We start from the raw sequence: 19012 nt of genomic DNA on the forward strand, positions 1-19012 counted from the left end.
TCAAACAATTAAAAAGTCTCATGTGAGTAGTCAATGATTAGAGGCATCCATTTTCTACTTACCAGGAAATCCATTTGGATATTAAAGCCATCCAATTACTATTGTTCATTTTTAAATTTTATATTTGAGATTATAATTACAATTCTCCTTTACCTTTCCTCCCTCTGAACCCTGGACACAGTCCTTCCTACTCTCCTTCAAATTCATGGCCTCTTATTTCACACTTCTTTTACATGCATATATGTATGTACAAACATGCTCATTCCTAAATGTAGCCTGCTCATTCCATATAGCATGTATGTATGTTTTCAGGTATGACTGTCTGTCACTGGACATTGCCCATTTTAAAAACTGTAAATGTTTTAATACAATGAAGGCTTTGGGTTCAAATGGGAGAGAAGAAAGTTTCCATTCTAGAAAACAAAGGCAGCTTTTCTTTGAATGCCATTAAGAAATCCATAAAGGAATCTGAAAGAAAACATTATAAATCAGAAGATGTGAACTCTAGGGGGCAGGAAGCAGAGAATATGATTCAGAGAATCAAAAGCCAGTCTAAGAACTGGCTCAGAAAGTTTATATTCAACAAAAATAAAAGCAGAGCTGAGGTTCAGATGAGGGTCTGACAGAATACCTTAGTATACTTTATGTGTTCCTTTGGGGATTAGAATGAAGAAAATAATGTTTCAAATATGCAGATGCAGTCTCCTAACTAAATATCACTCAAGAATGTTTCACTAAAATTAATATCCTCAAAATATGGTAACTTCATGTTTCTAATGAGAATTTCCATTTTGCTAACTAATCTATAAAACATTACTTTCAAAGTTTTATTAATTAAATAAATTCTTGTAGGCTTTGCCTTTTGTAATACTTGGAAGTAATTTAATTTTTTTGTCTTTAAAATGACTGGTTTAGGGCTGGAGAGATGGCTCAGCCATTAAAGGCTAGGCTCACAACCAAAAATATAAAATGACTGGTTTGGAGCACATGAGATGGTCCGTCCATTGGGTGAAGGCACTTGCTACCATTGCTAACTCATGTTGTAGACACAAAGAACTGACTGACACAATTGTATTCTGACCTCTATCTAGACATGTGAAATGGCACATGTCCATTGATATGTATGCATATGCAGACAAATACATAAACAAGTACATACAAATATAAATAAACTTTTATCACAAAGTTTCTTATATAATTGAAGCTTTCGAAACATCACTACTATTGAGTGAAGGATTTTACCAGACACATAAAGCTATAGAAATAGTGTGCAATTAGAATGCTATTTACACTGTTTTATATGCTATAGTTATTTATATGAATAAAATATGGGGATAGATGCCAAGATGGCAAACAGGAAAAAAAATGAACAAAACAGACAGCATTCTTCTGTTTCCCCAGGAATCTGAAAGGAAACATCTGACCATGATGGTTTAGTCTAGCAGTAGTATTTAATTTCCTGGTAATCCAACTACACACATCAAAATACTCATGGTTTACAAGAAATTCCTTGTTTTGGTATAGAATGAAGGGTATGGACCTGAGGATTTTAAGTCCTCAATTTTAACCCAGACTGATGGCTTTTAATAGAAAAGTTCCAGAAAATTACCAACATTCTTTGGACATTATAGAAAAAAGTAACAATTAACATCTCTAGAGTTTGACTAGTATCAAATTTTGTAGCATAGATTTTATTCATATCTCATCTATCAAGTTTCATTAGCCCTTATATCTACAGTGCCTACATGGTAAATAATAGTTGCTCAATGTTTGCTGGTTGAATCAATGAGCCAAAAAGCAACAAAGTCTACAAAATGAATTATTTATCTAAATTTTCATTCTGTAAAGAAACTATGACCCTGTGTTCTGTTAGATAACACAACCCCAGCTCCCCAGCTAGATAGAACACATTTTTAGTAGAAATTGTCATGTACTAGTTTATGCCACACAAAATACCTCTAAGGTTTTTGCTAGGTCTCAAAGAAAATCTACCAGTGTTTTCTTAGATATAGATATGTCATAAATCATCAGTAGAAAATTTCAATTGCTTTGAGGTGCTTAAATTTATTCCATAAACAAGATGAAATCAAGAACTTAGAAGTGTAACAGAATTTCTGATAAGCCTGCAATCTAAAATATAAAGTTATGAAAAGGTCCACATGTCTTCTAAATTCTATTTGTTTCCCCAACTGTCCACTGTTTCTCTTTGTTCATTTCTGAGAACCTAGGTAGGCACAACCTAAGTAGAAACACTTCTTTTAGTGAGGGACCACAGAGTAGCTCTGTGGAAGAGTGCTTTGTAGCATGCACATGGTCTCAGATTCAGTTTACAGTTCCATATACCAAAGGAAGATCTTCAGCACAAATGTATTTAGTGATGAGTCTATTCAACAAAAATATATTATATTTTTTCAAATAATGAGAACTTGACAGATTTATGTAGGTAGGATTTTCCCTGAGTGCTTTACAGTGAAATTACAGGAGTGGCTAAGAAGTTACTGAGCTTGTCTTAGATGAAAACTGTCAGTAATGTGCCCTGTCACAGGCACATTAGAAAGCTGAGCTCAACTCAGCGTCAGAAAGACTGTAGCTTGAGGGATTAGATTTGCCCTAGCACACTGTGTGACTACTTTTAATAATCCTTTAGCTATGAGATGCATTATCTGCCTGATGCTCTTCTTGCTGACATTCGTTAACCCTGATCCTAAACATTTAAGTCCAGTTGACATTACTGTCACCTATATAAGCAGATATTTCCCGAGGTAGAACAAATAGCATCAAGCATTTTCCAACTCAGAAGGAGTTCACTGACCTTGCTAACTGTCTGGCATCCCAGTGATAGAGAGTAAATCAGGAACTCCTGATAGACTTTCTAAAGCCAGGTGCTTTGCTTAAGTCCTAGAATTTATGGGAAATGTTGTACTCAGCTATTCACTGTAACCAAAGAGATATTGGCTTCATTTCCTAAATCTCAGTATCATCAAATGAGAGTAATTATCCATTGTGAAGCAAAATGCTATTTCTTTCAGGTAATTTTCTTACCTTTCTAATCAAGTGTCCCATAATATGTCAGAAAAAAATCCCCTTTGTTTTTCTTTCCTAGTTATTATATCTCTGGTCTTTCTATTAGTTACACTAGGACTAACAAAATATTGTCTCCATATGTCATAAGAGACACTATCATCTGGATTTACCAATTTGCATATCAGGCTTGTCTTGTGGCGGTATTTTGGATGTTAAAAAGATTTGAGAAGAAATATAAAAAAATGTGGATAGGACAGAACATTAAATACCAGTTTTGTATTATATAATCCAATTTTACATTTATAAGCCAGACTAAGAATGACAAATTTTTAAATATGGATATAATAAAGGATACATAGACAGACTGTGTATCATGATAAATATTCTAATGACCCAGAATACATAGTCTTGCCATTTTCCAACAATGATTTGGCAATTTGAATGTGCCCATGGATGAACCCTTACAGTTACTGTCTTCTCTCCTACACTGTTGGCAATTGTTATTTATGATTACTTAGATCACCTAGGGCTATTGGCTTGTTAAACAAATCAGAGTTCTCACCCTAAATTGATTCATTTCTCTAAGAGATATAAATAAGTCTTCTGTCAGTGCAGTGTGTGCTTTTAACTGCTGGGCCATTGGCTCCATCTTCTAGAAGTCACACGACTCCCATTTCATTCCGATTGAATACAAACATTCTGATGTGACAACATGCTCCTTTGTTGTCTATACGTATGTTTCATTGAAGTTTGTGGTTTTCACCACTTAGTTTCATTCCCCTTCCTCTTCTAATTTGCATTGTTGCCTTTTCATTTCATTGTGACTCTGTTGGCTGTCTAATGTCTATTTAAATCAGCGTTACATGGTATTGTTCATAAACAGTTATGAAATACATATTTACATTACTAACCTTTTGTAAGCTAAGTATTAGATATTGATTGTCTTATGAATTCTTAGCAATCTGTCCGTTAAATAAGAAACAGCAATTGTTATTCCTGTGTTAGCTAGTGGGAACATGCATGGATTTAAATTTTCAATGGCCATAAATGTAACAAAATATAAAAGCTAAGGCAGTTGTGACCACTGACTTCTTGTTTCTAACCGGCTTTAAAAATGCACCAGATCACTCCAGTTATTTCCTTTTGATTTTAAATCTGTCAACACCCAACTTTTTAAAAGTTACTCAAACACCTTGCATTATAAATTTCTTTAAAAAGCAGCCAGCTCTTGAAAAATTCATCAAAGATTTCAACTCTTAGAAACCTCAGATGCATTCTGTGAAGCGATTTCTTGTCATCTCTGTTTTCCTTGTGTTGCTGAATATGCTCATATAAAATAGGACAAAAACATTACAGAAATACCTCTCTATCTTAGAAAAGACTCACTGTACACTTATTAGACAAGCCTACTACAGCAAAAAACATGTTTGACGTTCAAATACTTCACCCAACTCTCTCACCTCATGCACACACTGAAACGTGTGTGTGTGCTTACATGACAATAAAATTTAAATGTACACTTTTGTGGTTTGTTTAATACAAAAATAAATGATCAACTCAAATTTCTAGAGGGCCATCATCTGATACCTCATTAAAAAGCATGTTAGGGTTTCCTAATCTATAACAGATCGAAGTTCTGCATTTTCCAAAGTTCCAAGTTGTTGCTAGGGATAAGTTTTTAAGAAAACAAGTAATTGTATTTATCAGATTTACATCTGGATCCAGTATCCTTATTTGAAACAAATTGGATAAAAGAAACAAAAGGAATAAAAACTAAGGGATAATAATTGCAATCCCTCCTCTATTACTACTAGTATTTTGAAGCCACAAGGGAAACATAATGAGGAAATTACACCAATATTTCCAGCATTAGAAATCCAAGAACTATGTTTTAAAAATCTTAGAAAAATCATTACAAATACATTTTTTTCTGGTTACTTCATATGGCTTTAAGTGGTACATCACTAATCATAATGTAGAGAGGTTTTGCTTTCCTGGAGTAACATGAAGGGACTTATAGCAGCTTGAAAGGAGGTAGAGGGACAATATTTGATAGGCCAGGGGAAAGAAGAAGACAGAAAAGAAAACAGAAGTAAGAACATGGCAGTGGTATGGAGTAATCTTGAGTACAAGTTGATGGTACACTATTTATTGAGGGAGGAGTCATCAACCATATAAGAATATAGGAATATTGTAGATTGACTTGGTATAGAGCACAATCATCTAATACAGAAAACTTCATTGTCACCTATAATGTTACAGCAGGAATGAGTCTGTATGTAAAATACTGTTTCAGAAAATGGCAAACCTCTTGGTTTGCATGGAAAAAAATCACTCATCTTTCTTTGAAAGGCAAATTCCTTACCAAACATTTGTGGCACAAGAATATTCATCTATATTTGGTTTGCAAAATAAACTGGAAGGGAGGATTTTAGTAGTCGAAATAAAAATATGTAAAGAAACTTTGATAAGTTTATAAATGAGTTACAAGAATTTGCCTGAGCATAAACCATTGCACTGAGCATGGGAGCAAAATTTTCAAATAGTCACAGTGAAATGAGGCTGCAACTGAACTTGACAGGTGATCGTGAACTCATGGATTTGAAGTTAGACATAAAAGGAAAACATTAGCTGTCCTCTGAGTGAAGATAAAAGGTTATTTTGGGTGAAATAATCAAAACTTTGGCATTCAGAGAAAATTTTAGTTCATGAAACTTTTCCTTAAATTCACCTAGTTGCTCCTATTGAAAGGTCCTGTGTGTGCAAGTTGCCATATTTTATCACAGAACTCAGAAAAACAGTTCTAATGAGTGGATACAAGATTAGTAACCTGACTAGAGAACGCTTGGCAGCAATAGGTTTTCATCAGATGAAGACCAGTAAAGAAGCCTGTCATTGCTCTCTATAAAGAATGATTGAAGATGCAACTGTCCATGAGTGACAGGCCTGGTGTACCACCCTCTCTCCATGTCCTGGGTCCTGGGTCCTGGGTCACTGGAATCACTGTGGTTCCTGAAAGCAGTTGATTACCTGTAAACTCCACCTTTAAAATTCCTATGATGCTTCATCTCCTGCACCCAAACCCCCGTGCTTTCCATAGTACAAACTCTGAACTTAATCCTAAGCCACCTCTCAGAATATGCCTATCAAACCTATTTCTAGATGTAAATGCTTTTGGAAACATAAGTTTATGTATCCTTTTAGCTAGCAGATTCCACATTTTCGTATTGTCTTTTCCTTTTATTAGGTTACACTGAGATCTTTGACTACTGTGGGTGGGGAGCCAGAGAGATCATGAACCGAGTGGAAAACCAATATTCAAGTTTCTGTCATCCCCAGCTGGCATTCTGTGAAAGCTAAACATAAAAAGTTACTGTGTGAATAGATCTTTCAACTAAAAAATACCTACCCTCAAAAACACATCCTGAAGAAGCTAAGATACTGTTGATTTTTTTTTTTGGCTAAGAATCTGTTGATCCTTTTCAAATCCCAGCAGCATCGTTCTTTATGACAACTAATCAACAAAATCAATGTAATAATAGTAATCATATAAATGACCCTGGAATGTTTAATTAACTTACTTATTTTGTATATAGATTCAAATTTTCATTGACAATAGAACCTACATCACTAGAAACTTTTATTAGTGGCACATAAAATAGTTAATAGATAAAAAACAATGAGCTAACAGGGATGAAGGCTCTAGTTAGGCACCATCTTGACTTCTGCATGTTTGGTGAGATGTGTAGGTGTTGTCATCAGCAATAGGATCTTCCTGTTATCTTGTGGAGAGAAAACAAGAGTCCTGGCAATAGTCAGCCTAAGTTGTTTGAAGTTTTCCACGGAATGTCTTAGACCAACAACTCAAATATATGTAATTCATTTCTGGTGCAGGAGTTTTCACATGGTGGTGAGAAATGTCTAGTTGGGGCATTGTTATTTGGTGGTCCCATTTAGATATTTTTATTTATGTATATAAATTTAATGCTTTTTCTTTTTAATTATTTATTATATTTTCTCCTGTAGTGTGTTTCAATATGACCCACCAAGTGGCCCTAAGTGTTAGCCCTCACATTCCTTCCTTTATTCCATTCTCTTCAATTCCCATCTCTATTTCACCCTCCTATTCCTGTCTTCCTCTATCTATCTCTCTCTAACTCTGTAGTCAGTTTCCTTTCCCTGGGAGATGCTCCTTTCCTCCTTAATGTATTACTTTATATCTAACCTTTCTGGTAACATGCCTATCAAAATCTTAAAAGCTAACTGACAACAACATATAGAGAATATATACTATATTTGTCCCTTGAGGTCTGGGTTACCACATTCAGAATGATTTTTTTCTGGCTACATTTATTTATTTTTTAACAGGTGAATAATATTCCATTGTGTAAATGTCCCACATTTTTATAATACATTCCTCTTTTGATGGGTATTTACGTGGTCCCTAATTTTAAATATGGATGAGAAAAATATGTCTGTAATAAGATGCAGAGACCTTTGGGCACATACCCAAGACTAGTATAGCTGGATCATAAGGTAAATATATTCCAAGCTTCCTAAAGAACTACAAGACTGCTTTTCACTGCAGTTATAGAAGTTTGCATGTCCACTGGTAATTGATGAGTATTTCTCTTACATCTTCACCCAGCAGTTGATGGCCAGCACAAAACAAGTTCAAAGGTATTTTTGGATACTTTTTATTGAATATTGCTTTATTTGCTCACTATTTTCTTTAGTAGTCTTTTGCTTGTATATTGTGGATTCTGATTTTGGTATTTATGAATTTTGTATATATGAGTGTGCTTGTATATGTGTTTTGTTTTGTGTGCTCTTTATTTACTTTTTCTGTTAGTTTATTTTATTGTACTCTTGTTTGTTTTTCGTTTACCTCTTTGTTTTCTTCATAGAAAGAGAAAAAACTATGGAAATATAAGAGTGTAGAGGTTAGGAGGATCTGAGTGATGGGGAAACTGTGATCAAAATATATTTTACAGAAAAATTATTTTTGATTAAAATATGATAAATAATTAAAAAGAAAAAGCATTAAATTATGATAATAAGTAAATCTACATTGTATAATTTTTGTTTTATTACTTAATCTAAAATAAATGAAATTTGAAAAAAGGTAGTTCTGAGAAAACTGTTAGACCAACAGTCCTACAATTAAACCCTATCACTGGTTTTCTACACAGATTTTGTACTAAATTAAGAAATGCAGTTGTATTTTTGAAAGTTTGTTTATAAGAAGATGAATCTGTGACAGGGACCACATGTAAAATAAAAGCCTACATCTTGGCATTTTATAGGGATGTTTTCTAATTATTCTGGTAGTTTTTTGCTCTTCAATTGGAGAGCCTTTGCTGTAACTTCACTTGATCCAATTAACAATATATAATTTGTTTAAAATCAGAAATAAAAATATTTGAATAAGGAAATCCTTCATGGATTGGTAATATGTCTCCAAGAATGTTATTAACAAAGAAAATAAGTTTATAGGTTGAAAAATGTTTTCCAGTCTTAGAAATAACAGTGTGAAGTTACACTTTGGGTTATTCCAAAATTGTTCTATCCCCCTGAGTAAAAAGATAGAAAAACACTAAAATTATTGGTAGTAGTGTACGTCTTGACTGAGAGTTCTTGACTGAGAAAACAATGCTTTACAAATGGCAGAAGAATGTGGAAAAAAGCACATGAGATTTAATTTTGATAATGGTGACAAAGACACTGACATACAGCTAGGAAGTATGGCAGAACTAATTAAGTAAAGGACCTGAGAAATGAAAAGTGCAGCAAACGCTTCTAGCGACATTCTCATAATACAACACTGACATTTCCTTCTGTATGCTGTTGGCTCTTCAAAGTTCAAAAGGAACCTTCCCGAGGATAGCTCCTATTATTTCCTACACACACACTAAGAAGCAGCTTTTTCTGAGTCATCACAATGATCTACCATGTGAAGTGATGACTAAAGCTCTGAACAACATGCTCACTCTAATTTCAATGACTCATCCACGAGGCACATGGCTGGCTAGGCGAGTCCAAATCAGGTAAAGCGGCATATGACTGGAACAATGCTGAGCACTGAAGTGTCCTTATCTATAAATTGTTATTACTGTTTTAAGGTATTTATAATCATCTACAACTTTGAGATGTATTGATTTTTCCATTTGTTTCTTTATTGAAAAATTAAAATGCAAATTGTGATGGGGCAGGATGACGTTTTGCTTCTTTTCTTCTAACTCCATTACTGCTACCTATAATAGTCACTTACATAACAATTTGGGACAGATTGCTAATGAATGAATAAATAGATCAGTGAACCAAAGAATTACATGTATTCAGGCATCATAATCCAACACTATACTTAAATTTTCTTTAGTCAAGTTAAAGAAACAGTCTTAGTGGCCCTAGATCAGTTTGGCTCCTGGATATGTCTGTAGGGATTGTCTTGATTGTGTTGACTCACATGGGAAGGTCCAGCCTAAAAATGGGTAGCAATAATCCTTGGTTTGGGGTCCCAGACTATATAGAACAGTATAAAGTGAGCTATATACAGGGATGCATGAATTCATTCTCTCTCTCCTCTTGATTGTGGATACGAGTAGCTGCTTCCAGTTTTTGCCATCTTGATTTCCCCGCAGTGAGGGAATATAACCTGGGTCCATGAGCTAAAATAAAACTCTTCTCTGCTAAGCTGCATTTGCCAGGGGATTTCATCACAACAGAAACAAGACCAAGACACTAATGAATGTTTAAGTGTGATGAGTATAACACCTGTGTTTTTCAAACTTGAAGTCTTTTAATGCATTTATTGACTCTTTTTACCTTTTTTGATCAAAATTTGTTATATCTATATCTACAGACAGATTATATGGGATGTGGGAATAGAAGTTAGATTCCATGACAGGCAAACAGATTGGACTAAGGACCCTGATGAACTTCCAAGATAACTAGCTTCTCCTTCACCCTCCTGACCTGATACAAAAGATTCAAACAAAGGCCTGGAGGTGGGGCTTTCTCTTTTGGTGGTAGGCACCTTGCTGGAGATACGTTTGATACGTTCAAGGCCAGTCCAGGACACTTTACCCCAAATATGTGAACCTCTCAGGCTCCCCATCTTTGTTCAAACTGTCCAACCTTGAATCGAGTGAGGAAGACACCTCAATGCCCTTTAAAGCCTTGAGATATCAAGAAGAGAGAAGGGCTTCAGCATTCCAAGTCTCCTTTCTGTTTTACAGAGGGTCTTTTCCTTATGTGCCTTGGTGTGTATGTGTGCGTGTGTGTGTGTGTGTGTGTGTGTGTGTGTGTGTGTGTGTGTGTGTGTGTATGTTCTCATCCCTAATAAGGACCTTTCTTTATTGGCTGATTTTTTTCTGTGTCTGAGATTTCCCGCTGCCTTTTAATTCTTTAACAAAGAAAATGGACCATTTCAAGACCACCTACACAGTAACATTTTCATATTCACCAAGTTATCAGAAACTAAATCACAGTACCATTTGTGAAAGTCCTCTTTATCTTCCTCTCCATACAGATAGACTCCAATTCCTTTAATTGAATATCACATTTAATATCTTTCCTAATCCCATACTTAGGACTTGCTCAAGTTCTCATACATTTTCAAAAACAATTGGCAGTTCAAAAGAAATGTTCTGAATCGAAGTATCCTCCATGACAGAGCTTTATTAACGGCACTGCAAGCAATACAGAGGAGTCTGAAGAAAGAAGCCTCAGTGTTGTCAGATAAAATGAGGCGCCGATTCCTAAGCTTTCCCTGGGACAGTGAGGTCTTAAGCTGTAAGGAACGAAGCTCAGTTAATGCATAACCCATGCTGCATGACAAAGGTAGGGAAACAAGTTACACATGACTTGGGGTATATGACAGAAGTCACTCTTAATGATAGGGGAGTAGGGTCTATGTGACCCATTGAAAATGACAGCATTCAGGTTGCCTAGGATGCAGTTTGGGTTCTGAGCAGTATGTATTTAGGCTTCTGGGTGGCAGGGAGCTGGCTGTACCTTTACCATGCTTGCAGAGGAAGGGAGATTGGTGGGGAAAGTTGGCTTTTCACAGTATCTGGCAGTTCAGGGATGGGTACTCTAATAATAGGCAGGTGCCTGGGTTCTTAACATCCTCCCATCTACTTTGGTTCTTTCTTCTATCAGAGCATTTATTCCTGGATGTAAAAACTGTTCTTTATTGTAAAACTTGAAATTCTTGCTTACCAACTATAGGAAGAAATTTGAAGTCCTCAGAATGACATACATAGACATTTATGGTCTAGATTCTACCTGATAGTTTGTACCACCTGCCTCACACACTACATCCTAGCATACCACTGAACTGTTTTTATATGCATCCTGAATGTCCCATGTCTCCACTAAATCCAACTTTTACTTGTCATTATTTCTGCCTTGAATGCACATTCAATAAATATCCCCTCATTCCATTATCTTATACTACTGCCACAGTTCTAATTAGATGTCCCGTCACTCAGAGACCATTAATTTTGGGCAGATTTTGTCTTCTTAAGTTATGATTTTTCTTACATTATTAATTTACTGAATCATAGTGATCTTTAGGTATGCAGATTCCTTATGTTTACTTTCTTGAAGAAAGACTGATTACAGGATACAGTGACTAGCATATAAAGTAGGATTCCAATAAGGTTTGATGAATAAATAAATACTAATAAAAACAAATGCTGTTAATATTCAGTAGATAAATATACTCTAATATAATCAGTATGTCAATAGACCAATTAGAAAGATATAGATATGGAAAGGAAAAGCAAATGAAGAATACAAAATAATTATAACTGTCCATGCATGGCTTGCTTGGTTGGTTATTTCACTTATATGGTTGAAGGCCTACAGAACATAAGTCTAGGAATTAGGGTTATATGCATTTTAGATGGAAAGAACAGATAATGTAGTTGTATGATAATCAATAAAAATAATATTTTTAAAGACAGATTAATAGAAGAGAGTATAAGAATAATTGACCAGAGTTTAGGGATATATAGGAAAACTTCAAAGAACACAAATAAGCAGAGTAAAAAGTTTATAGTAAATAACTAAAAATTTACCCTAGCCATGACAGTAACATCTACTTAAAGAATTTCCTCAAAAATAACATCCTTCAAATTTATCCCAGGCCTTGAAATAATGGAAAACACTGAAAAAGAACAAGTCCCCTAAAGCATGCCTCCCTGTTTGTGGTACATCCGTTTCCACCTCTTAAACACCATGATGCCATCTTGGTACAGAGATCACTCTGACTCCTTAGTCATGACAATGAAATAAACAAAGCATTAGTGTTTGCTAGGGCTATGTAATAGACTGATACCCTTCCTAGTAGAAGGAGAGGGTAATGAGCAACATGGCCCTCCGTTGGGGTTCCAGCTACCATTCTGCCCTCAGTCTCAGTTGGGATGTTGGTAGAAGTGGTAAAGCGTGTAAGAGTACAAGGTGTAAACCACAGAAAAGATTCCAGTAATAGAGCTTTCCTGAGATAACCACTCATGATGTTGTGCACATTTCAAGGATACAGTGGTATTTTGTTCTTGTAAGTAACCCTATACTCATGGTCCTATAAGTAAACTCAGTAAACTCAATAGTTCGCCTATCTGAATTTGAATGGGATTATTTCTTTGATCTGTGTTTTGTGTCCTGTCTTACCTGAATAGTCAGGAAGAGTAAAGCAAAAGTACATAGAAAACATTAACCAAATAGATGTTGACATGCTAAAAGAAATAGGAATTATTATAGTATAATTCAGTCTTACTCAAGTCAGGTATTTAATACACATTCCAGCTCTCTCTCTCTCTCTCTCTCTCTCTCTCTCTCTCTCTCTCTCTCTCTCTCTCTCTCTCTCTCTCTCTCTCTTTCTCTCTCTCTTTCTCTCTCTCACACACACACTTGTACATATCAACATGTGTTGTTTAAACCTCAATATCTTTGGGCTTGTATCCAGAGATTCAGTGTAATCCTGATGGAAAATTTAACTGCATTTGTAGACAACATTTATTATGTTTGTTGTCATTATCACCAAATAATACATTCTCACAAATATGTAAAGAATATTACATTCTATGAGAAATTTTAAGCCATGTAGAGAGAATTAAAAACACAATGTGTGGATGTTAGGTTATATGAAAATATTAAACTACTGTATTTAAGGAACTTGATCACACTTCCTTGTATTTTGGTGTCCCTAGGATTCTTGGAACCCATGCTCCCACTGACAAAGGAAGGAAAACTATTTACACAACTGTAACATTTTATTCTTTATAATTTTCCTACAAGATAAATATTGTTATTTATACAGAAGCAAAAAATCAAGTTTACTTATTTAAACACAAATAATAGATGGTGAAAGAAAGTTGTAAGAACTTCGTCTTTGTAAAGCAATCCTAGCAGACTTGAGGCAACCAAGGAAGGACTTCTACCCAGTTTCCCTATTAACACTATATAGGGAAATATCCGCTTTGACCCTAAATACCATATTAAAATGTGTAGATAACAAACCTTTGTCATGGTTCATTAAAGAAAATCTACTTATTCCTGGTCAAAAGAATGGACTCTGAGTTTTAGTTCTGATGTCAGATGGAGATATGACATTCTGATCTTCTTCAAAGATCAGAACATTTTAAACTATGATCTTTTCCCTTAATAGTTACTCTTGCTGACCCTGTAAATAAGCAAACCAAGAGACCATCTCTGAGGAACTGATTCACCCGAAATCAGTTAAGCTAAGAAGATAGGAGAAATAATTATTCCCTTAATGGGATAATGTACTTATCTTCCAGTAAGTTCCTTCTAAAGTGTAGCTTGGTGAGCCTCTGCCATGCAGCATTGCTAAGCCTGTCTTCATTCCCAATGTTTACTTCAGAATAGTATAGTGTTTCTTTTTCTTCTATCTTTTTATTTTAGATACTAGCAAAATCCTAAGCATGCTTGTCCTGCCATTTTGGTCTTCTTCACTGTTTCTCTGAATGCCCTTCACCATTCTCAGTTTCTGATTTACATTTTTGACTATACCAGGATTTACCGAATTCAAATATACATGGCCTTCTTTCTTCCACTAGCAATCTCTGTTCTCCTGGCAGCTGCTAATACTTAGAGTTTGCCTGACCTATTATTTTTCTCTCAAATTAATAATTGGTCTCTAGCTTCTTTTCAAGCCAGTTTTTAAAGTATTTCATTAATGAGACTAATAATCCTTGGTTTTCCTTGTAATACTGTAGCAGCATACCTCTTTGACAGATACTGTATTCGACTGATGAAAGTGGCGCTCCAGGAGGAAAGAAAATGTTTTAATATACTATTACCTCTTTTTTCCCAGCACAAGATTTTGAAATGCATTAGAAGTAGAAGACAGCATTTCTATAAATTGCCTTAAAGATGAAAATTAAAAGGAGCTAAAATAGAAATACATGCAATTGATAGTTAAGCAGTAGCAAAGTAATATGAAGCGTGACTCCAAAGAACTTAGCATCTGTGCACTGACATGCTTGTTTTAACGGGTCCAACTGTGTTTCCTAACTATGTCAGTCCTTTCCCTTGGCTAATGCAGAATACAGTTTACAGAATATATCAAAGGCAGCTTTCTTGCTGAGAAGAGCTGAACACTACTTTAATTTCCCACCCAGGAGCTGGTGTTTGGTCATAAACCAAGCACATTAAATGCTTGTGGGAATGGAAGACCACAATGAAGGCCATATGGCAGCATTTCCTTAAAGAAATCAAATTGTTAAGATTAAGATCTGGTATCAGAGTTACTAGTTTGGAATTAAGAGCAGGAAATTTCTTTCTCTCTTGTGAATGGTTTTGCTTGTAAGGCTTATGATGGGTCCAATCAAACATGAAAGTAAACCAATCTTTCTCAACTGCAAATCCATTTATTTCTGACTGAGTTATTCACAAGTTTCAATTAAAAATGTAGGGCAAAATCTACCTTAATATTTTTTGAAGGCCACATTTTAAGATCTGTTTCATTTTGGGTGATTAAACTGAAAAAAGTGTTCGCTCATTAGAAATTGCTCTCTGAAGTGAACAAGTGGTTCCTCTTAATTTTTCTCTAACTCAGGCTACCCCTTCCCCAGTGATTTATCTATAAACATTTATTTAGCTCATGTGATGATCATTATGTTTTATCAACTTGATGGGATATTGATAGCCAGGAGACAATACAATAGGTATGTTCCTATATTCAATTAGGTGATATAGGAAGACCCCCTAAATGTGGGGCACTTCCACTCAATGGCCTATACATCTACAAAGAATTAAAAGGAGAAAGTGAAGAAGATGAGCTGAGTACCAAAATTCATCTCTCTGCTTCCTGACTGAGAATACAGCTTCTGATCCTATGTCATCTTTAATTGGGTAGGCTATACCCTAAAACTGAAAAATAAAATACACACTTCTTTCTCTGAGTTGTTTTTGCTTTGGATTGTGTTGCAACAATGAGAAATGTAATGAACAGTTTTTTTAAATGTTCAGTTTTTACAAGTCAAGGTGCATCATTCATCCATAAAAAAGAAGTTCTAATTTGTTCCTAATTCAGGTCTAGTATCATTCTGGGTGTTAGTTGCATGCATGATACATGACCTAGCTCTATTCTTTCCTGAAACTACATTCTAGAAAACTAAATTAAAAGCTTGTAATAAATCACTGGAATAATAAGAGCTACAGAAAACATGGAATGAGAATGAATGATTGTGGTGATATATTATAAATGATTTATTAAAGTTTGCCTGAGGGTACAGAAAGCAAAGCTGACCACATCATAGAGCCAGGAAATGGTGATACATACACAGCTTAATTTCCAGCAGCCAAACTAACTAGCCATAGAACCAAGTGGTTATGGCACACACCTTTAATGCCAGGACTCAAGAGACAACAGCTGGATCTCTGTCAGTTCAGGGCCACATTGAGCTACATGAAATTGATCCAGTCCTAAAGAAAAACAGCTGCTACAAAGGTGATTGCAGCACTTTGGTTCACATGCCTTTAATACCAGAATTTGAGAGTAGTCTGGGATTGCAGTCTGAGGATTGGTAGAGACAGGATTGCAGTCTGAAGTTGGGTGGAGAGATTTATTCTCCAGCCACAATGAGGACAAGACAGCCCTCTCAGTCTGAGGTAGAGATAAGGGCTAGTGGCCGGCTGCTTTGCTTTTCTGATCTACTTGAAGCTTGAACCCCAATATCTGTCTCTGTGTCTTTTATTAATCATGTTATAAATGATAACATATAGTTACAATAATCTCTTTCCAACCATTGATTATTTACTTGTTTTAATCTTTAGTTATTTACCCCCAAGATTCTCTTCTCACCTCAAACATTTATGTTTCTGAAAGGCAAATGCAGTCTTGTTCTTCATTGACATTCACAACACAGTGAAGCTGTGGTAAATTCAAATCCAATTCTGTATAGTTATGGAAATGTCCTTAGATTTATAGATAAATCTTCTTTCCTGAAAAGGTGTACCTATTCTTTCAGAGGCATTCACAGAGACAACCCTCAGAAGGTCATTTCTCTCAAACTCATTTCTTTTCATTCCTTGCAGGTCTATTTTCCTCTCCTCAGCTAATGTCAGGGCCTCCAATATTTGGTTCAGGCACAAGTGGGTCAAGGCACACAGCTAATACAAAGAATTGAACATTAACTTTAAAATAACTTTTTAAAATGTATTCTCTGGTCTGGAAATGAAATTTTACATCTCCATGTGCCCTCATTTTTTCCCATTTTCACCCATCTTGTATCATTATAGACTGTTCACTAGGCAGCTAGTGGGAATAGGTTTATTTCTTGCATATTCCTTAGGAACTCTTGATCTAGACATTTTGGGAACACTATATTTCATTTATAAAGGTATTTAACTTAAACTTTTTATTGAATCTCTTTAGTGCTCAGTTTAAAAAAGTTTATTTTGGCTTCATACTCATCCTATACTCCATGAAAGAAAAATTTCAAGATTGTTTCTATAAAACTCAGACAAAACTGTCTTCTCTTCACAGTTTTTTCAACAAAGGACTTTGCTCAAATATACTCTATCTAATGATAGAAGGATTCTTAAATTTTGTTTCCTCAAATAAGCCCTAATCACCACTAGATTGGCAAGATGGATGTTTACAGGTACTAAAACATAGTAATTGTGACACACAAGAACCCAAAGGGCTTTGAGAATCAGATATAACAAGAGATTAATTCAGCAGTCCTCAGGATTATTTTCAACAGTTATCAGATACTCCTTACTAGATGGTCATTATTCACAAAGACTTTCATTTTTGTTTGAGGATACCTTTTAAAAAGGCAAATTAAAGGGTTTAAAACAACCTTGGTAAGGTACTATATAATAACTGTTTTGATACCTAAAATATTTAACAAAGTTCAGTTATAGGTGAAATGGATAATGATTAAAGTTAAACTTGCATTTCTTTTTTAAATTACATTTACTTATTTTTTGTGTGCACATGACTATATGTGCTCCTGTACTTGTGTGTGTGTGTGTGTGTGTGTGTGTGTGTGTGTATCCATGCCATGTCATGCACGTTGAGGTCAGAAAGACAATTATAGGAGTCAGTTCTCTCTCTCTCTTTCTGCCCTGTGTGTGTCTTAGGTTCTCAGGCTTGAAGGCAGCTCTCCCCTAGAGTTGGCGGTATCTTTGGGTGTCACTACAGATACAAAGAGATAAAAGGAAACAAAAGTGCTGTTTGCCTGCCTTGCATCTATTCTGCTGCTGCCGCTGCCACTGCCATTATCATCCTTCATTGGCATACAAACCCAGCTTATTTAGAGTCAACATGAACTGAAGACCTCTCCATGAATCTTCTAGGTCTTAAATGCTATATTGTGACTTCTGAGACACCCAACTTCATGGACTAAGCAGCTATCAGGCTCTTGACCTCTCCTGAGTAAAGATAGCCAATGTAGAATTATGCGGATAATGCTGTACAATCTACTACCACCCCCTTTTTATAATACATGTTCAATCTATCAGTTCTGTTCCTTAGTGTACCCTGATTAATAGAGAAGACCACAACTAGAAGTTAGAACATAAACGAAGTTGCCTTGGAGAATGGGGCTTGGATGACAAGGGATGGAAGGTTGTTTCTTTTCATATTAGTCCTCCTGTGTGTACTTTTACCACATACACACATTTCTGTAGTACGTGTAAGTTTTAAAGGTGAGAAATTCTTAGGGACTTAGATGGTTCTCAAATATTGGTAGTCTGATGCTTTTTTAGATGACGCTACCTTTAGACTATTACTTAAGATCAAATTATGGTGATATGCTAGGATGTTTATATATTTCAGTAGGCAATCACTGTTGTCTTATTAACTTAATCCCTTAAATTAATAAAGGGCATATAGGAATGGGGAAGAAGAAGAAGGAGGAGGAGGAAGAGGAGGAGGAGGAGGAGGAGGAGAAGGAGAAGGAGAAGAAGGAGGGGAAGAAGTAGAGGAGAAGATGAGGAGAGGAGAAAGGAAGAGACAAGGAGAAGAGAGGAAGAGAAGGGAAGGGAGGGAAGAAGAGAAACAAAAAGCCAAGTCTGAGAAATATAGGATATGAAATTCAGGATTTCCCTGCATCATTCCTTTTCTAATTGAACAGAGAAAATGGGGGTATATATATAAAATGTTAATGATACTGATAACAACTTTACCTAGTTATCTACTTTCTTTAATATATGGCCTGTTAGAAATTATGTACACAATTGTCCTACTGTCTCTGTCCACCTTTTGCTCTTCAAACATGAAGAACTACATCAATATTTTCCCTCCTGTATTTAGGTGGGAAACACAGGGATGTTTAGCTGCTGTAAGTGCCTTATAAATTCCATGACAATTGAGAGTAGAGTAGACAGATGTAAATCTTTACAATAGGAGGATAAGTAACTATATGCTTAAAATGTGCATTAAAATGAATTAAAGATTTCAAACATTGCTTTATAAAATGTTTCTGGTCTCCTTTAATGTTTGACT

At 35.3% G+C, this 19012-nt stretch overlaps 1 protein-coding gene across 1 annotated transcript in view; it reads right to left on the bottom strand.

Annotated features, from left to right (window-relative positions):
- Hcn1 (hyperpolarization activated cyclic nucleotide gated potassium channel 1) overlaps positions 1–19012 on the bottom strand; it is a 374350-nt gene that overhangs the window by 15507 nt on the left and 339831 nt on the right. The gene's annotated exons all lie outside the window — the stretch shown is intronic.

This window comes from Mesocricetus auratus, unplaced genomic scaffold, assembly GCF_017639785.1.
Source record: "Mesocricetus auratus isolate SY011 unplaced genomic scaffold, BCM_Maur_2.0 Super-Scaffold_100020, whole genome shotgun sequence".
NCBI lineage: Eukaryota > Metazoa > Chordata > Mammalia > Rodentia > Cricetidae > Mesocricetus > Mesocricetus auratus.